The sequence below is a fragment of the Capsicum annuum genome, chromosome 6 (assembly GCF_002878395.1).
Source record: "Capsicum annuum cultivar UCD-10X-F1 chromosome 6, UCD10Xv1.1, whole genome shotgun sequence".
In the NCBI taxonomy this organism is placed as follows: domain Eukaryota; kingdom Viridiplantae; phylum Streptophyta; class Magnoliopsida; order Solanales; family Solanaceae; genus Capsicum; species Capsicum annuum.
Window position 1 is genome coordinate 186,441,769 of NC_061116.1, and position 17,109 is coordinate 186,458,877.

The 17,109-nt window shown below is 33.6% G+C and overlaps 1 pseudogene; it reads left to right on the forward strand.

The window, feature by feature from the left end:
- LOC107874034 overlaps positions 1 to 17,109 on the forward strand; it is a 70,306-nt pseudogene that overhangs the window by 5,300 nt on the left and 47,897 nt on the right.

Consider the following 17,109-nt stretch of genomic DNA (forward strand, 5'->3'; position numbering starts at 1 on the left):
ACGCATTCAAGAGTTTATATATATATATATATATATATATATATATATATATATATATATATGATGTAGTGATCGATTGATGAACGATGTAGTCAAAACCTAGTAGAATCTATCCAAACATATTGAATACCTTGATTTGAAACGACAGAAGTAATAATATATACTACACGTTGAAGTTATATGTTGGGGGTTTATCGGAAACAGCCTCTCTACCTCATCGGAGGTAGTGGTATGGACTGCGTACATTTTACCCTCCCCAGATCCCACTATGTGGGAATACACTGGGTTTGTTGTTGTTGTTGTGGTTGTTGAAGTTATATTAATGTAAGCTAATCAAATTAATCAATCACTCATCGGAATATGTATATGATATACTTTGCATTATATTATTGGATAATATACTCGTGTACGTATGTGATGTATATAATACGTATTTAGAACTTGATATAGTCGATAGTGTGTATGTGTGTATGCGTATAGGTATATATATAGTACGTATATACATATTATATAGTGAAGGTATATTAATGACATAAGATAAACTAACTGATAATTCATCTGAGTATATGTGAAATACATTGTATATTATTATGAGGTAGTAAAATCGTATATGTGATGTTTATAGTACGTATTTGAAAGCTGATAGACAATTGAATATATGCATGTATATATACGAATATCTCGTGTAGTGACGTATGCCGTAATTGAAAGTTAGATAACTAATGAATCTATATATCAAAATATTTTGAATGATATACGTTGATATACATCATACTATTGAGGAAATAGATATACTATTTTGTGTCAATGTAGACACGTGTATGTTGTTGAAGTTGTAATAATATAACACAAGTATTACGAGGTATATAAGGGGTGGGGGGAGGAAAGAAGCAGAGGAGGGAGACAGAAATTTGAATCCTGAAACTGGCATATACTTACCATTTGCTTTGAATTTTGAATTTTGAATGACCGCTAAATTTTGACGGTGAATTTGAGTTTTTTTCGCTTAAAAATTTTGTATCCGAGTATATGTCAAATACGTTGTATATTATTATGGTGTAGTAAAATTGTGTATGTGTTGTTTATAGTAAGTATTTGATAGCTGATAGACAATTGAATATATGTATATATACGTATATCTCGTGTAGTACTGACATATGCAGTAATCGAAAGCTAGGTAACAGAATCTATATATCAAAATATTTTGAATGATATGTTGATATATATCATACTATTGAGAAAATAGATATACTATTTTGTATCAATGTAGACATGCGTATGTTATTGAAGTTGTAATAACGTAAGACAAGTATTATGAGGTATATATATATATCGTATTTAAAAGGTAATTAATCAAAAATTTATCGTAATTTGTAAAATTCATTGATATTATTATATGATTGAGGAAATATACTACTCATGTTAATGTGTTGATAAAATAACCAACTATTTGATTTGTACATATATACATTGCGTTAATATGATGATAAAATAACAAATAATATGATTTAACTTTTTTATTAAAATTGATCACATGTGATCGTTTTCCGATAATAACTATTTTAAAATTAAATCGAACACTTATATTTTACTTTGTGAACAATTTTGTAAAATTTTAATTAATTTCTAGAAAACCGACCACATGTGGTCGTTTTTCTATAAATTAATTAAAAAAAATTATTTTATAAAATAAGCCTGCCCGACCCACCCCCACAAGACCCGACCCGATCGGTTTTTAACACAAAAATACAAAAATAAAACCCAAATCAAACACACACACATTAGACCTACACACACAAATAATCGACAAACCCAAACCCACACACAAAATTGACCATAGTGACTCTGCTGCCGCCGTTTGCCGTCGACCACAGTGACTCCGGCGACCACACTGACTCCGGTTAGTGCAAAAAAATCAACTCTTTTGAACTTCAAGATAAAATTCTTTGGTTTTCCTATTAGAAACTAGCAAAAGGGTCAAGATTATTATTGATCTTTATTTTTCAACTTCAATTTGGTACTAAAGCATTTGTTCTAGTTATTATGCTTCATTACATAATTTTAGTTAGTTTAAACTAAGAAAAGTAATGAAAATTGTCTTTTAGTTAGTTCAAGATTCAATTTGTTTCTTCATTTTGATATTTTTTTGCATTTGTGTGTGTTTTTGGTTACTTGGGGTTTATCAAGATTCCATTTGTTTCTTAATTTTGACACTCTATGTGTATTTTGTCAAGTGAAGCTTATCAAGATCCCCCTCTTTGTGTGTTTTTGCAAGTAAATTAGGTTTTACTTTTGTTGATACTCCATTATAGTTTTAGTATTTTGGTGGTTTATTTATGATAATTTTAAGCTAAGAATATGAGAAATTAAAGATGCCAAGATTTTTCTTATTTTGCCTAATGATCAAGATTTTTTTATTCTACTTGCCTAATTGGTTGCTTGGAATTTGATGTGACCGTTTGACAGAATCCGAATTCAGGAAAAGGATTGCTTTGCTATTTTTTTTGTGACCGCTCATCTCTTTCTCTTTAATTTAGGCGAATCGAAGGTAAGTTGATTTCTCTCTATTTTCTTATAATGAAGTCTTTAAATGTAGATTGGTTTGAGATTGTTCGATGTAGAAGGCTTTGAAATCCATAGGAAGTTTGTGATGATTATATGGTGAGAGGACATGCGATGCCTCTACTTATTTGTTTTGTTACACTTGTTCAATTGTTTGACTTATTATACTATAAATGAATATGTTACTTGAAAATGAATAAGTGTAGTTACTTAGCTTGAAGGTGAACTTTTATTTTGAATTTTGTTGAAGCGTACTTGAAATGTGAATTTTTTATTGTGAATTTTTCTATGCTTGATAATTTTGAATGTGGTTTAGTTTGGTGACTTGGGTGGTGAATTAGTGAGTTAAAATTGATTAAGTGTAGGTACTTGAAATGTGAATTTACCATTTTGAAGGTAGTTTAGTTTGTTGTTTTAGGAGGTGACTTAGTGACTTGAAAATGTTGAAGTTTAGATACTTGAAATGAAAATTTTTGTTTTGAATGTAGTTAAGTTTGGTGACTTGGTAGGTGACTTAGTCACTTTAAATTGATTAAGTGTAGCTACTTTAAAGGTGAATTTTTGTTTTGAATGTGGTTTAGTTTGGTGACTTGGGTGATGACTTAGTGAGTTGAAATTTACTAAGTGTAGGTACTTTAAAGGTGAATTTTTTATTTTGAATGTAGTTTAGTTAGGTGACTTAGTCACTTGAAATTTATTAAGTATAGGTACTTTAAAGGTGAATTTTTTGTTTTGAATGTAGTTAAGTTTGGTGACTTGGTAGGTGACTTAGTCACTTGAAATTAATAAAGTGTAGGTACTTTAAAGGTAATTTTTGTTTTGAATGTGGTTTAGACTTGGGTGATGACTTGAGTTGAAAATGTTGAAGTTTAGGTACTTGAAATGTGAATTTTTGTTTTGAATGTGGTTTAGTTTATTATTTTAGGAGGTGACTTAGTCACTTGAAATTGATTATGATGTAGGTACTTTTTCATTTGGGAGAATACTCACAAAACTACCTGAAGTTTGACCGGATTACCAGCTGAGCATACTGAACTTTACGGGGGTCCTATTACTCCCCAGACTTTTTTTTCGTATTTTAATGGCATATATCTGCCACTTGGCATATTGCGTGTTAGTCACGTGCATTGAGCGCGTGAACAGTGTTAAAAACATTATAAAACTCTTTTTTTTTACCAAACAGCCCCTTAATTTTATAATTATTTAAAGTTTTATATTTTTATTTATTTTTTCATTCTCTTTCTTCCTTCTTCTTTCTTCTTTCTTCTTTCTTCTTTCTTCTTTCTTCTTTCTTTCTTTTCTTCTACAATGGTTGCTCCATTGTTGAATTAAAATTGAATTTTCTCCATTGTTGAATTGAAATTGAATTCTTGAAGATTCCTTTTCGAACTCGCTAATTGAAACTCAATGGAAGATTCGGAAGATTCAAACTCAAAAACTCACTAATTGAATCTTCCGAGTTACATTAATGGAAATTAAATCTTTTGAGTTCCATTAACGGAAGATTGAATAGCTTCATACATGTACAGTCCATATTTTTGTCTTCATACATGAAATTAAATTTTTTGAATCTTCCGAGTTCCATTAATGGAAATTGAATTTTCCATTGAGTTTTCAATTAGCGAGTTCCATTCAATTAGGAAGTTTCATTGAATCTTCCATTAATGGAACTCGCTAATTGAATCTTCCGAGTTTCAATGGAAAATTAATGGAAGATTCCATTCAATAATTTGAAAAAACTTTCTTCATAAACTTAATAGAATTCAAAGTTTGAAACTTGAAATTGAATTTGAAAATTTTTAGAGTGATAAGAATGGACTTGAAATTTGAAATTGAATCAATAGAATTATTTGGAATCTTTAATATAGTTGTAATGGTGAAAAATGTTGAAAACTGATAAACAGAGAAGAAGTAGCACATTTACTGTACCTCCTAGCATAAAAACTGGGGATAACATTGCAGGGGGGGGGGGATTAATTCCACTTTAAAAAAAGTCCGGGGAGGGGGGACTTAAAAAGTATACGGGGGTAATAGGACCCCCACAAAGTTCAATATACTCCACTGGAAATTTGGTTAAAGTTCGGATATTTTCGTGGGTATTATACCTTTTCATTTTGAATTTAGGTACTTGAAATGTGAACTTTTGTGACTTGATCAAATTAGCTGAATCTGATTGATTGCATAGATGGAACCTGATTATAGCTAGATATATAAATGGAATAATAATAATAGAATGGGTCTTAGGAAGGAGTTTATTGAAGGTGTCAAATGATTTGTTGAACATGCTAAGACACTTGATATTTGGTCATGTTTTCGGGCTATTCGTTGTCCTTGTATTAGATGTGATGGTATAAATCTTTTGAAAGAATAATTAGTGAAGGAACATCTTTATAGAAGGGGGTTTCACGAGGATGTTTTAAGATTGCATACTATTGATGGTGATATTGAGCAAAATAACTTTGTCATTGGAGAAAGTAGTAGGTCTGCAGGGCATAATGAATATCAAGATACTAGGATGAATGAAATGGTACACGATGCTTTTGGGATGCAACACGGGGGAAGACTTTAGGGAAAATGTCAAAGATATTCCTAATAGAGTAGCGGGCAAATTCTATGAACAATTGCATGCTGCTAGTCATCCTTTGTTTGATGGGTGTTCACACTCTTGTTTGTCTGTTGCTGTTAGATTATTAAGTATTAAATCTGATTGGAATATTGCTGAAAGAGGAATGGAATCAATGATAGACCTTATTAAAGAGTTAGTTGACCCCGGCTTAGAGGTTCCTAATTCTTTATATAAGGCAAAAAGATTGGTGTCAAAGTAAGGTTTCTCCTTGGTTAAAATTGATTATTGTGAAAATGGTTGCATGCTATACTTTAAGGAAGATGCTAACCTAGAGTCCTGTAAGTTTTGTCAGCACCCTTGATATAAGCGTGGTTGTAGTGGAAATAAAATTGCTATTAAGGCGATGGATTATTTACCTCTAATACCAAGATTGAAGAGGCTGTATGTTTCAAACAACTCAGCTCCTCATATGAGATGACACAATAAAAATAGAAGGCCCACTAGTGTTTGTGTCATCCATCTGATGGAATGCTTGGAAGGATTTTGATGCAACTTATCCAAATTTTGTAGCTAAGCAACGAAATATTCGTTTGGGATTATGTATGGATGACTTCTCTTCTGTTTTAGTTGGTGCTACACCATATTCATGTTGGGCTGTATTTATCACCCCGTATAATCTTTCTCCTAAAATGTTGATAACTAGTCCCTATATATTTCTTAATTATGTTGTTCCTGGCCTGCATAATCCAAATTTCTACTTGCAACCTTTGATCGATGAACTTCAAATTTTATGGCATAAGGGGGTTGAAATTTGGGACATCTTACTTAAATAGAATTTCAATCTGCATGCATATCTAATATGGGCTATTACTGATTTTCCTGCTTATGAAATGTTGTCTGGGTGGATGACAGCTGGAAAGTTGGCTTGTCCATACTGCATGGAAAAAACAAAATCTTTCACATTGAGACATGGCAGAAAAAATTCATGGTTTGATTGTCATCGTTGTTTCTTGCCACCTGATCATGAATTTAGGAGACTCAATAATGCATTCAGAGTGAATAGAACGGAACATGATGGTCCACCTCCAAGGATATCTGGTCATGACATCTGGGAGATAGTTCAGGATTTGCCTAAAGTTAGCGAGGAACCATTGTATAAGCTTGATGGATATGACATTTCGCATAACTGGACTAAGCAAAGTATATTTTGGGAGTTAGAATATTGGCCAGATAATTTACTTAGAAATAATATTGATGTCATGCATACTGATAAGAACTATTTTGATGACTTATTCAACACAGTTATGGATTTCACCGGCAAGACAAAGGATAATCCTAAGGCCAAACTTGACTTACCAGAATATTGCAAGTGCAGAGAATTACACTTACAGGAGGGGCCCAATGGCAATGTTCTTAAGACCAAGGCTAGTTTTACATTCAAGTTGGACCAAAAGTATCAAATATGTGAGTGGGTCCAAAGTTTAAGATGTTCGATGGATATGCCTCAAATTTGGGAAAGAGAGTTGATATGGCACAAGAAATCTTGCATGGAATGAAAAACCATGATTGTCATATTTTCATAAAACAATTACTTCTAATTGCTTTTATTGGTTTACCTGAAAACATATGGAAACCAATAGCAAAGATTAGTTTGTTCTTCAAAGACTTATGTGCCACCACATTAAAAGAAGAAAATCTGGCGCGAATGAAAAATAATATTGTTGTTATCACGAACAAGTTAGAGAAGATTTTTTTGCCAGCATTTTTTGATGTGATGGAACATCTTCCCATTCACCTTGTGTATGAAGCTCGACTAGGAGGTCCAGTTCAAACTAGGTGGATGTATCCATTCGAACGGTAAGCAATTACAACATATTTAAATTCATACATATCTTTTTTAATATAGTAAACATCTAATCTTAAGATTGTGCAGGGCAATTGGAAAATTTAAAAGGGGTTCTAAAAATAAACATAGGGTGGAAGGCTCTATAGTTGAGACATATCTTGCAAGAGAAACATCTTAATTTTGTTCATACTACTTTTGTGATAAAGTTGCTTGTTCAAGAAATAGACCAAATCATCATCAGGACGATGAGAATGAGCCTCATTTGCAACCAATTTCAATTTTCAATCAATCTGGTTGTAAGGCTAAAAAGACCATATTTCGCCAGCTCACTCCCACGGAGCGCAAATTAGAAACTTTGTATGTCTTGCTGAATTGCCCGAAAGTTGAGCCCTCTCTGAAGTAAGAATATTAAAAATTTAACATATCTTATTTATTTACTCATTCCCTTAAGGAAACTAATTGTGTTTTGCATGTTGGATCTTCAGTTCATATAAGACTCAATTCCATAAAAATCAAGATGTGTACTTTGAACCATGGCTTACATATGAGGTTTGTAAGTATACTAATATTTCTACAAATTTTAAATATTTACATATTCCTCAACTAACATATATATATATATATATGTATAATATTTTAAGGTACACCAGTCACCAAATGCAAACGCATACGATCAGTTCTTGAGAGATATTTCTGTGGGACCAATTGAATCTCATACAATGTCCCATTACACAGTAAATGGGTTGAAATTTTCCATCGAAGAACACTCCAAAACAAGGAAACAAACAATAGTGGTGTTTGGGTTAAGGGTGATGATGATGTTGATTACTTTGGCATCATACACAAGATCTTAGAACGGGAGTATGTTGGTTTCCCAATAAAAAAATTGTTCTTTTTCGATGTAAGTGGTTTGATCCAAGCACAAGAGTACATAAGGAGCGTAACATCATTGAAGTGAAGAACAATAGGTTGTATCCTGTTTACGATCCATTTGTTCTAGCGCAAAATACTAAATAAGTGTATTATGCTCCTTATCCGTTGCACAATGATAAATCTGATTGGTGGGCTGTAGTCAAAACAAAGCCAATAGGACGGGTGGAAGTTGAGAATGTGCTGGAGACTGCGTATCAAAATAAAATGCAGATTGATCACCAGCTAGTGGACATTGACTTAGTGGATAGTTTGAATCATCCAAAAAATATATTTGAAGAAGTTAATATTATAAAAGAAGAGGCTGAGTGGGTAGGAGATGATAAAACTTCCGAAGAGGGTGAATGGTTTAGTGGAGAATCTTCAGGAGAGGAGGATTAGTTTGTATAGGTAGTATTTATTATGTACTGATGTCTTTATGCTTTGTACTATATATTTACCTTTATGTTTCTTGTTTAAGATTGATATGTAATATACTATGTAAGATTGTTGTTTTTACTTTTCCATAATTTATATAGTAATAGAAATATTCTTGTCTATCTCGTGTTGTTGGGGCAATTTGAAATGTGAATTAGTAACTTGAAATTAGTTACTTAGAATGTTTTCTTATATATTCATTTTGTAGGAACTAACTACTTGTTAAATTTATATAATTTAGACGTCAGGTAGAGGTGACAAAGGTAAGGGAAAAGTTGATCCTACAAAAATAAAAAAGAAAAAACAACCTCCGCCTTATAGACGACCAACAGGTATTCATATATCTGAGGGTCGGTTTGCTGACACACCAGCACGACCCTTATATTCTAGGTCGTCTCAGTATTTAGTTCCTGCTCCTATGCATGTGGGGCCACTTCATGGGTCTACACCGACTAATTCTGCTCCTATCACCATGCCACCTCCATCACAGTACTATCGGACGACCGCTGGCACATCTGGACATCTACCATTATCAATACCCTACTATAGTAGTCACCCACATTCACACATTAATTCTACTGGATCTATTGGATTGTCGGATCTTCATCTTGGAGGCACTCAATTCGGTGCTTCAGATTCACCCACACCAGTGCATCCACCAACTCTTGCTCCGTGGTTCGGAGATAGATATGACTATAGGAGGCGTTATCTTATTCCATATGGAATAGGGTAAGATTTCTAAATACAATAACATTATTCATTTTTCATTACTATAGTATTATCCTCTATGAAATTACAGTTTGATCTTGTAGGTTTTGGAAGGATTCTGGAGTTGATAAAATTATGAGTAAATGCATTTATCGACACTTCAACGGCTACTGGACCAGTTGGCAAAAGATTCTAGAAAATGATAGAGAAAAAATGTTTAAAGAATTTCATGTAAGGATTTAACTTATTAACTACTTAACACATTATTATAACAAAAGATTGAATATTATATTTATGTTTTTGTTGTAGAAATATTACTGGTGGGATGAAGCGAATGAAGGTGCTATAAGGATGAATTTTTATAGAAGAGCTAGATCTAAATTTAACAGTTTATTGGATTATGCCAGAACCAACATAGTACGACCAGGGTTTATACTCGAACCCATATGGCAACATTATATTCTCTATTGGAATAGTGAAGAATACCAATCATTGAGAGACAAAGGGAAAAAAGCCCGAACATCATCCAAGGGTGACTCTCTACATACTACGAGTGCAGTTAGAATGATTGTTGTGGAGGAAAAAATAGTATGTAACTTTTATAGTTTAATTGTTTGTTTCTATTTAAATTTTTAATTATTTGAACATTAATAATTTTTACATATGTAGGAAAAAGAAAAGTGTAGGATGATACCCTTCAATGAGCTATTCGAGGAGATGCATGTGAAGAAGAAAAAGAACCCAACTGATGAAGATGTCTGGGTTGAGCCTCGTGCAAAAGTTGTCCATATAAGAATCAAATTTTGAATTTATGAATCTTTTTATCAAAGTTGATATTATTCAAGTACAAGTACTTTAATATTTTTTTTACTATTAATTTTAACTTTACTTTGAATATAGGACAAATATAAGCAGATCGTTAGTGAGTATTGTAGTACTCAGCCTCCTGAAAGTCAGGGTGACCCAATACCTGAACATGTAGAGGAGGAGTTATGGAAAGGAACTGTGGGTCCTGCAATTAAAGGCCTTTACTACGGATACCTCAAAAATTATTTTGGCGAGAATGTTAGGTCTTCATCCGGCATTAGATCCTATACCTCTTGAGTTGATAGAGAAACCATTGAATCACTAAAAAATACAATTTCTAAACTAACTAAAGAGCTTGATGCATAAAAAGAGAGGGCATAGAAGAAGAAGGAGGACACAACACCATAAATCAGGATGCTACAGGAGCAGTTCAACTCTTTTATTCAATCTGCAGGGATTCTTCCTCTATGTCCTAGTGATGCAGTTTGGGCTGCAAAAGGTCTAGGCCCACTGGATGATATCAGCACAGATGAGAAAACAGATCCTACGTGTGCGACTGAGGATGCGGAAAATGAAGATGAAGTCGATGAAGATGAGTGGTAGTTTTTTGACTTTTTTTATGTATTGTAGTTTGGATTTGGACATTTTGTTGTAGTTTTTACACTTTTGTATGTTTTTAGACTTGTATTGTATGTTAGTTGTGTGGGAATACACTTGGTATGTTGTTGTTGTTGTATAGTATGTTGGTTGTTTCATTTGTTTTATTTAGTTGTTGTTGTTTCATTTGTTTGGCTAGTTGATTTTTATTTAAAAAAAATTACTAAAAAACCGACCACAAGTGGTTGGTTTTCTGGAAAATTTTAAGGAAACCGACCACTTGTGGTCAGTTTTTATAAATAATAAATTTATTAAAAATTAATTAATTAATTTTTAAATAAAACTGACCACTTTTGGCTAGTTTATTTTGAATTTTTTTTATTTTTAAAATTATTTTTTTCTATTTTAATAAAATAATAATGAATTTTAAAAATATATATATATTTTTAAAGAAATCGACCACACGTGTTCGGTTCTTAAAAAGCTACCACTCTTTTACCGACCATGCATTTTGGTCGGTTTTGTGGTCAGAAATTCAGGAAAACTGACCACATGTGGTCGGTTTTCTTGTTTTTTTAGTAGTGAGTGGTTGAACTTTTCTATGCTTTTTCAATTGATAGATCCCTTTCCACTATAAAAAAAAAGATAAACTATGGGAGATTGAAACTTTAATTTGCGGAAGTTCTAAGCCTCTGCTATTGGCTAAATAGTTGAAACACCCCACACTTTCTGGATGAAATTTGAATCGACTTTTCTACGTCTATAGACCCAAACCCAGTGATTCTTTATTAATATATGTGTGATGATCAATTCTATAGTGTGTGAATACCTTTTAACATGAATTGAGGTCACAAAAAATCCCCTAACTCAAAGACGAGTTGAAAACTCTTCTATCGATTAAGTTTTGATGAACGTCTCAAATTGGGTCAACTTCTATCGACCATTACTCCTTGTATATAATGATTTAAAGAGCATACTATATATCGAATAAAATGTCTTTGAGTCTTCTTTCCAACACCACTAATTTCTCCTTAATCCGATATGGGAGTAAAAAGCTATGCCTATTTTACAGGGAGGTATCAGACTGCTGAGGTGTGACGGTCACACTGACAGACCGTCAAGTCAGTGACAGCCCATCAAGCCAGGCCTTCAACTTGAAATAGAAAGCTCAAAAACTATTTTTTTGTGATGGTTTGAGCGACGGCTAGTCACAGGAGTGGTGGTCCGTCACTCAGGTCGTCGGTAAGGGCCGACTACGCTAAAGTGTCGTTTTAAAGGGATATTTTGGTATTTTCCCATCCTAAAATCTTTCTCCATGAATTTAAATCATACCCTAAGCATTATAATTCATCTTTTATCAGTTTTAAACACAACTCAATCCTCTCTACTCTCAAGAACAAAAGAAATTAGGGTTTTACTTCAAGGCAAGAATCCAAGCCTTTCAATCCTAGATTTCTAAGAAACGAGTCAAGATTCGAGTCCTATTCTTCAAACTAAGTAATATAAGGTACGTGGGGCTATCCTAAGCTTCATTGGCATAGTGAAATCATTTTTAATAAGTTTTAAAGTTATGAGATCATGTGTTTATGAATGTTTTTGAAAAACACCTTAAAGAATTATGCTTTATGAAACCGTTTAGATGACATGTTTTGGTCTTGAGAGCTTATTATGGAATTGAAATAATGTTTATGTGTGTATATAACTATTTTTAGTTTTGTAGGTTTGAATTAAGAGCATGAATGATGAAACTCCCTGTCTTGTTATGATATCTTTTGATCTCACAAATTTTGGGTTGTTAAAATTGCATGATTGGAAACATAAGATGAATGTTTTAATATTCTTAAAGAACTTGATATTGGCTATGATTTGTAGAGAGGGTGTGTTCTTGTTTATAAATATTTTATGCGATAATTGAAAGAGTTGCATGGATTGGTATAAAGGAATTAATCATCATGTGTTGAAATATTGAAAAGGAAAAATCTTTGCATATGGTTGTATATATTTTGAAATAAGGACTCCCTTGCATTATCTAAATATTTTTGGTGGATAAATGATTGAGTTGATTGAAAAATCTAAATCAAAACTTTATAAATTTTTTGAATGAGAAGGGTTGTGGAATGATACGAACAAATGACTTACAAGTCTGGGTATAATAATACCCGATGATGATATGCCCTTAATAGAATAAGTATTGAATGTTTTAAAAGCTAAAGCATGCTTAAAAGAATTAAAAATAGGCTTAAAGAGTGTTAGATGGTTACCCGAAGAAAGTACGAGCTGTAAGAATCAATGCTAGAAATCGTGATTTACCGACAAGGGGTTATGGTACCATGCTTTGTGGCCTTTTGAACCTTGATTCATGTTTTCCCAATTTGGGACTATAGTTATGAGCCCTGCTTTATGGTATTATACACTATCATGACATGTTGATTTGATTTGGAATCATGGCACCATGTTGTGTGGTCTTGTGTATCTCCCTTTATTGATACTCCAATCCTTGCAACAAACTTGGAGTGGAGGTTTGGTCGCCGAATCAAGGGCGGATTCCACATAACTTGTGGAAATACAAATTGTATGGTGTACCATCTATCTCAAAAGAGAAATAAAGTGTAGAGTTATGATTTGCAGAATAGGTTTTGAAAGATTCAGATTATGCCCATGTGTTTTCAACTATTTTAAGATATCACGTGTTTTATGGAAATCTCTCACCTTTGTTTTATATAAATGTATTTTATTTTTGGATTTCTCTGTGGACCAATATATTTGTATTGGCCCCCTATATTTCAGGATCTGAGACACAGTCTCGTGGTACCGCTAAGTAGTAGATGGGTTGTCCAAAGTTTGTAGTTGGTGAGCCTCCCTTATTTCAGAAGGTCTTGTTAATTTAACATTGTTATTTTATTTTGGTTCATGGTCCGACTAAGGGCCTTGTCCCAATATTCAGACAGTAGTGTTTTTAAGTTGTTAGAGATTTCGTAGGCTAGTTTCAGGTGTTTTTGAATGTTTCATGAACTCAGTTTTGTATTGTTCAATCAAAGTAAATGAATGACCATGTTTCTGTCTAGTCATGTATTTCCGTATTTTCCTTACAGAATAAGAGTTGTGTATATGATTGCTGGTTAGAGAAGGGCTCTCAATCCTTTACGGTTTGGGATATCCATCGCGTCAAGGGCCTCAGCTTGGGTCATGACAAACTTGGTATCAAAGCACGGTTCATGGCCCCAGGGGGTTTGCGAAGTCATGTCTAGTAGGGTCTTGCTTATGGGTGTGTTGTGCACCACACTTATAATCAGGAGGCTACAGGTATTTAGGAGTTGTTTCTTATTATTTTCTAATCTAGCTCGTGCTATAGCGTCATCCATACAAAAGTTATCCAAATTCCTTCCTTATTCTAATTTTATGGGCCATGCCTCATTGTCGAGGCGATACAAGTCTAAGAGTCTAGATACTAGATGAGGTGGTTCTCTCTGAATTAGTTATCCATAAAGTTATGAGATAACACAAGGACTTGAGAGGAGTCCATTAGTGCTTCAAGGTATTTTGATTTGAGTGTACACCTTCATTCTGATGAAATCATGCTTTTCAGCCTTAGTTACAAAATCTATTCAGTCCCTTTTTAAAATTCTTATTGCAGATGTCACGCATAAGGGTAATGATGTGTAGCAGAATATTGGAACTATATTTCCACCCGAGTGGTAGTATATGTTAAAGTGTCAGACCTATTGGTACTGAGATGGGCCAAGAAGTTGGTGATATGAAGTCATAAGGTTAGAAGTTAGAGTGAGGGTGAATTTTGTGTAAATAAATAGTTTTAGTTGTATAACCGTTGATTGAGGGATGGTTTGCCATTTTATAGTGATAGACTAATGTGTAGCAATATTTGTAGATTGTATGGTAGTCTGTGAAGGAAGTGACAGGATATGATTATTATTTATTCAAAATAGGGAAGGATCTCAGATGGATAGCTATGGTAGTTGCAGAAATTATTTATAGACTGTGAATGACAGGGGATAGATTAATCAATAAGTTATGGGTAGAGACTCATTGGTGTATATGGAATTTGAAGGTAGTAGGGATGTATTATGGGTAAGTAAATATGATGTGAGGAAGTGAAATATGTAGATAAGATCATAATGGGTTATAATATAAGATTAAGATCGACTATTCGTATCATGTGAATTTACCCCCCTCAATGGTCTTTTCTCTAGTAGTTGTAAACTAGTACTACATAGGAGGAGGTATGTAGAAGATTTTGAGGTGTAGTAATAATGTCGTGGAGAGGATGAACTTATGGGCCAAAGTTAAGTGAAATATGAGACTTAGGTTGATATTTCTATTCGATTGATTAGTATAGTATATGGAATACTCCATATGATTGATGTTGTTAGACAATAGACTTGAACTTTATAGGTGGAGTGTAGTGGTGAGAATAGTATCTCGAGATTGATAATGCATGCTTTGTGGGAATAGAAATGGTTGGTCTGATGTAATGTTTGAAATAGCCTAGGTTGGCAACTTGTGGAATAATGAGTGGAAAATTGTGATATATATAAGTAGTCATGAAGATTAGTGTTAAGAACGATATATTATAGTTGAGTCATTAGGTGGATAAATGCTTAGGTATAAAAGAATAAGTTGAACCCCAAGGTAGAATGTTGTTAGGTAAGGTGTGATGTGTATGAGTGTCACGTATACCTAGATTTTAGTCTCAAATCTTGTAGTGTGGAAAAGTATGGGAGTTGTTGTATAGCATTACATAGAGTATAGTTGAGGAAATATAGGTAGGAAATATGTGCCTTTGGTATTGTTTTGCAAATGTTGTTAAGCTGTAAGTTATGTGATTAGAGGTGTAATGCTAGTATCCTAAGAAGTTGAAGATATGGTGTTAAGTGTTCAGAAGAATGGATTTCCATGCCCATGAGAATGTTAGTCATAAGTCGATGATTTTGGGGGTTGGAGGAGGTTAGGATTAGTGTCCCTGAAAGGATATGTCCTCGAAAGAATTTAGTGTCCTTGTTTTAAAAATTTATTGAGGGGAGTTTGTGTTCATATGTATATTGATACCCCTCTTTGTAATAAGGAGTGTGGATGAGTATACTTATAAGAGTGGGAGTTATAGGATGATCGCTATAGAGGCTAGCAAAAGTTAAGAGTAGCATTTACGGAAAGCAAGGCCTTCAGAGTATAGTTCATCAGGGAGAGCTTAGAGTTTAAGTATATGGTGATGTCTCTTTTATGTTGAAAGTTGTGGCTATAGATTTGATGTGAGGTTATGTCCGTAAGTATAGGAGTGTGACATTGGTCTAAGGTGGAGATGATGGATTAAAGTAGTTCTTGAATATTCTTGTGGTGTCAAGTTTTAAGTAAGAATCATGATAAATCAATTCCTATTCAAGCAAGCTCCCCCTACTTCAATTTGAATGGACATCGACCAATATCTTATGTATTCATGTCTTTCCTATGCCTAAGGTTTGAGCTCTCTATATAACTCATGCCATGTTCCAACCTCCAAACTAGAAGCAATAATGTCCCTCAGTGATCCAATATTCCAAGTATACAAGCCATATGTTATGTTGCTCATGATCAAATCTATGTCTCTAAGCATGTTTGGTCCTAAGAAAATATGTTTCTATATGTCACTGAATCATTTTATGCCGAAATTAGCAAAAGCGATAAAGTTTATGCTAACTCATGGAAAATTTTAGTTCTTTAAATGAGGATCAATTACGTCAAGTGGCAATCATTGTCTTAGATGTTAACTACATAAATTTTGGCTTTATGCCATATAACTCATGATATGTGCACTCATATTTATCATTATGGTCTGTCCTAAGAAACTATGTTGTGTTTTGTTTATCCCCAAATGACTCTCTATTTATGACCTAGATATCTAGTGTATGGAGTAATTAGTGTCTATTACACCACATCTTCATCTCATATCCCACCTTGAGTAGTGCTATAAGTATAAGTTATAATTGAGTAGTGTTACTCTCATTCATGATGCTTATGCTCGGGTCCCTTAATGACCCTCCGTATTTTAGTATGATGGTGGTTGTGGAAGCGTAGTAGTGTGTTAGGTGGGGGAGTAGATGTTTTTTAAGATGAAAATTTTGATGTGATTTCCTGAGCTAAAGTTATAGGAGAAGGGGGGAAGAAGGAAATGAACTATCATTACGTGAGATAGTTAAGAAGGAGTTATGTAGCGAAAATCTTAGTGAGAATGATTGAATTGGCTGGTCTTAGTGGGGAGATCCATTTAGTGGGTGTAGTAATGATAGGCTTGAATGTTGTGATTGATGAAAACGTAAACCACTGGGTTATGTGGTTGGAGATCCTTGATTTAAAACTCGAGTGTGTTTGATAGTGGTGATAAGATGTAGCAATTTTCTTAATGAGATATAGAGTACATGGTCCCGTAGCTAAAGCTAGCACCTTTTTCCTCTGAGTTAGGCTTCAACATAAAAGTACTATACAGTGGGACTCAAACTCTTGTGTTTAGATGTATAATGGGATAATTATAAGTGGAAATTATGAAGTATGTTGTTTATTTATTATTTGGGGGATAGTCGAGTAGCGTCTCTAATACAAGAAGGCAAGGAACACACGGAACATACACCAAAACAGTCCACTAGTTCAAAGAACCGAGGACCACCTTGATGACCACTCTAGGATTCAA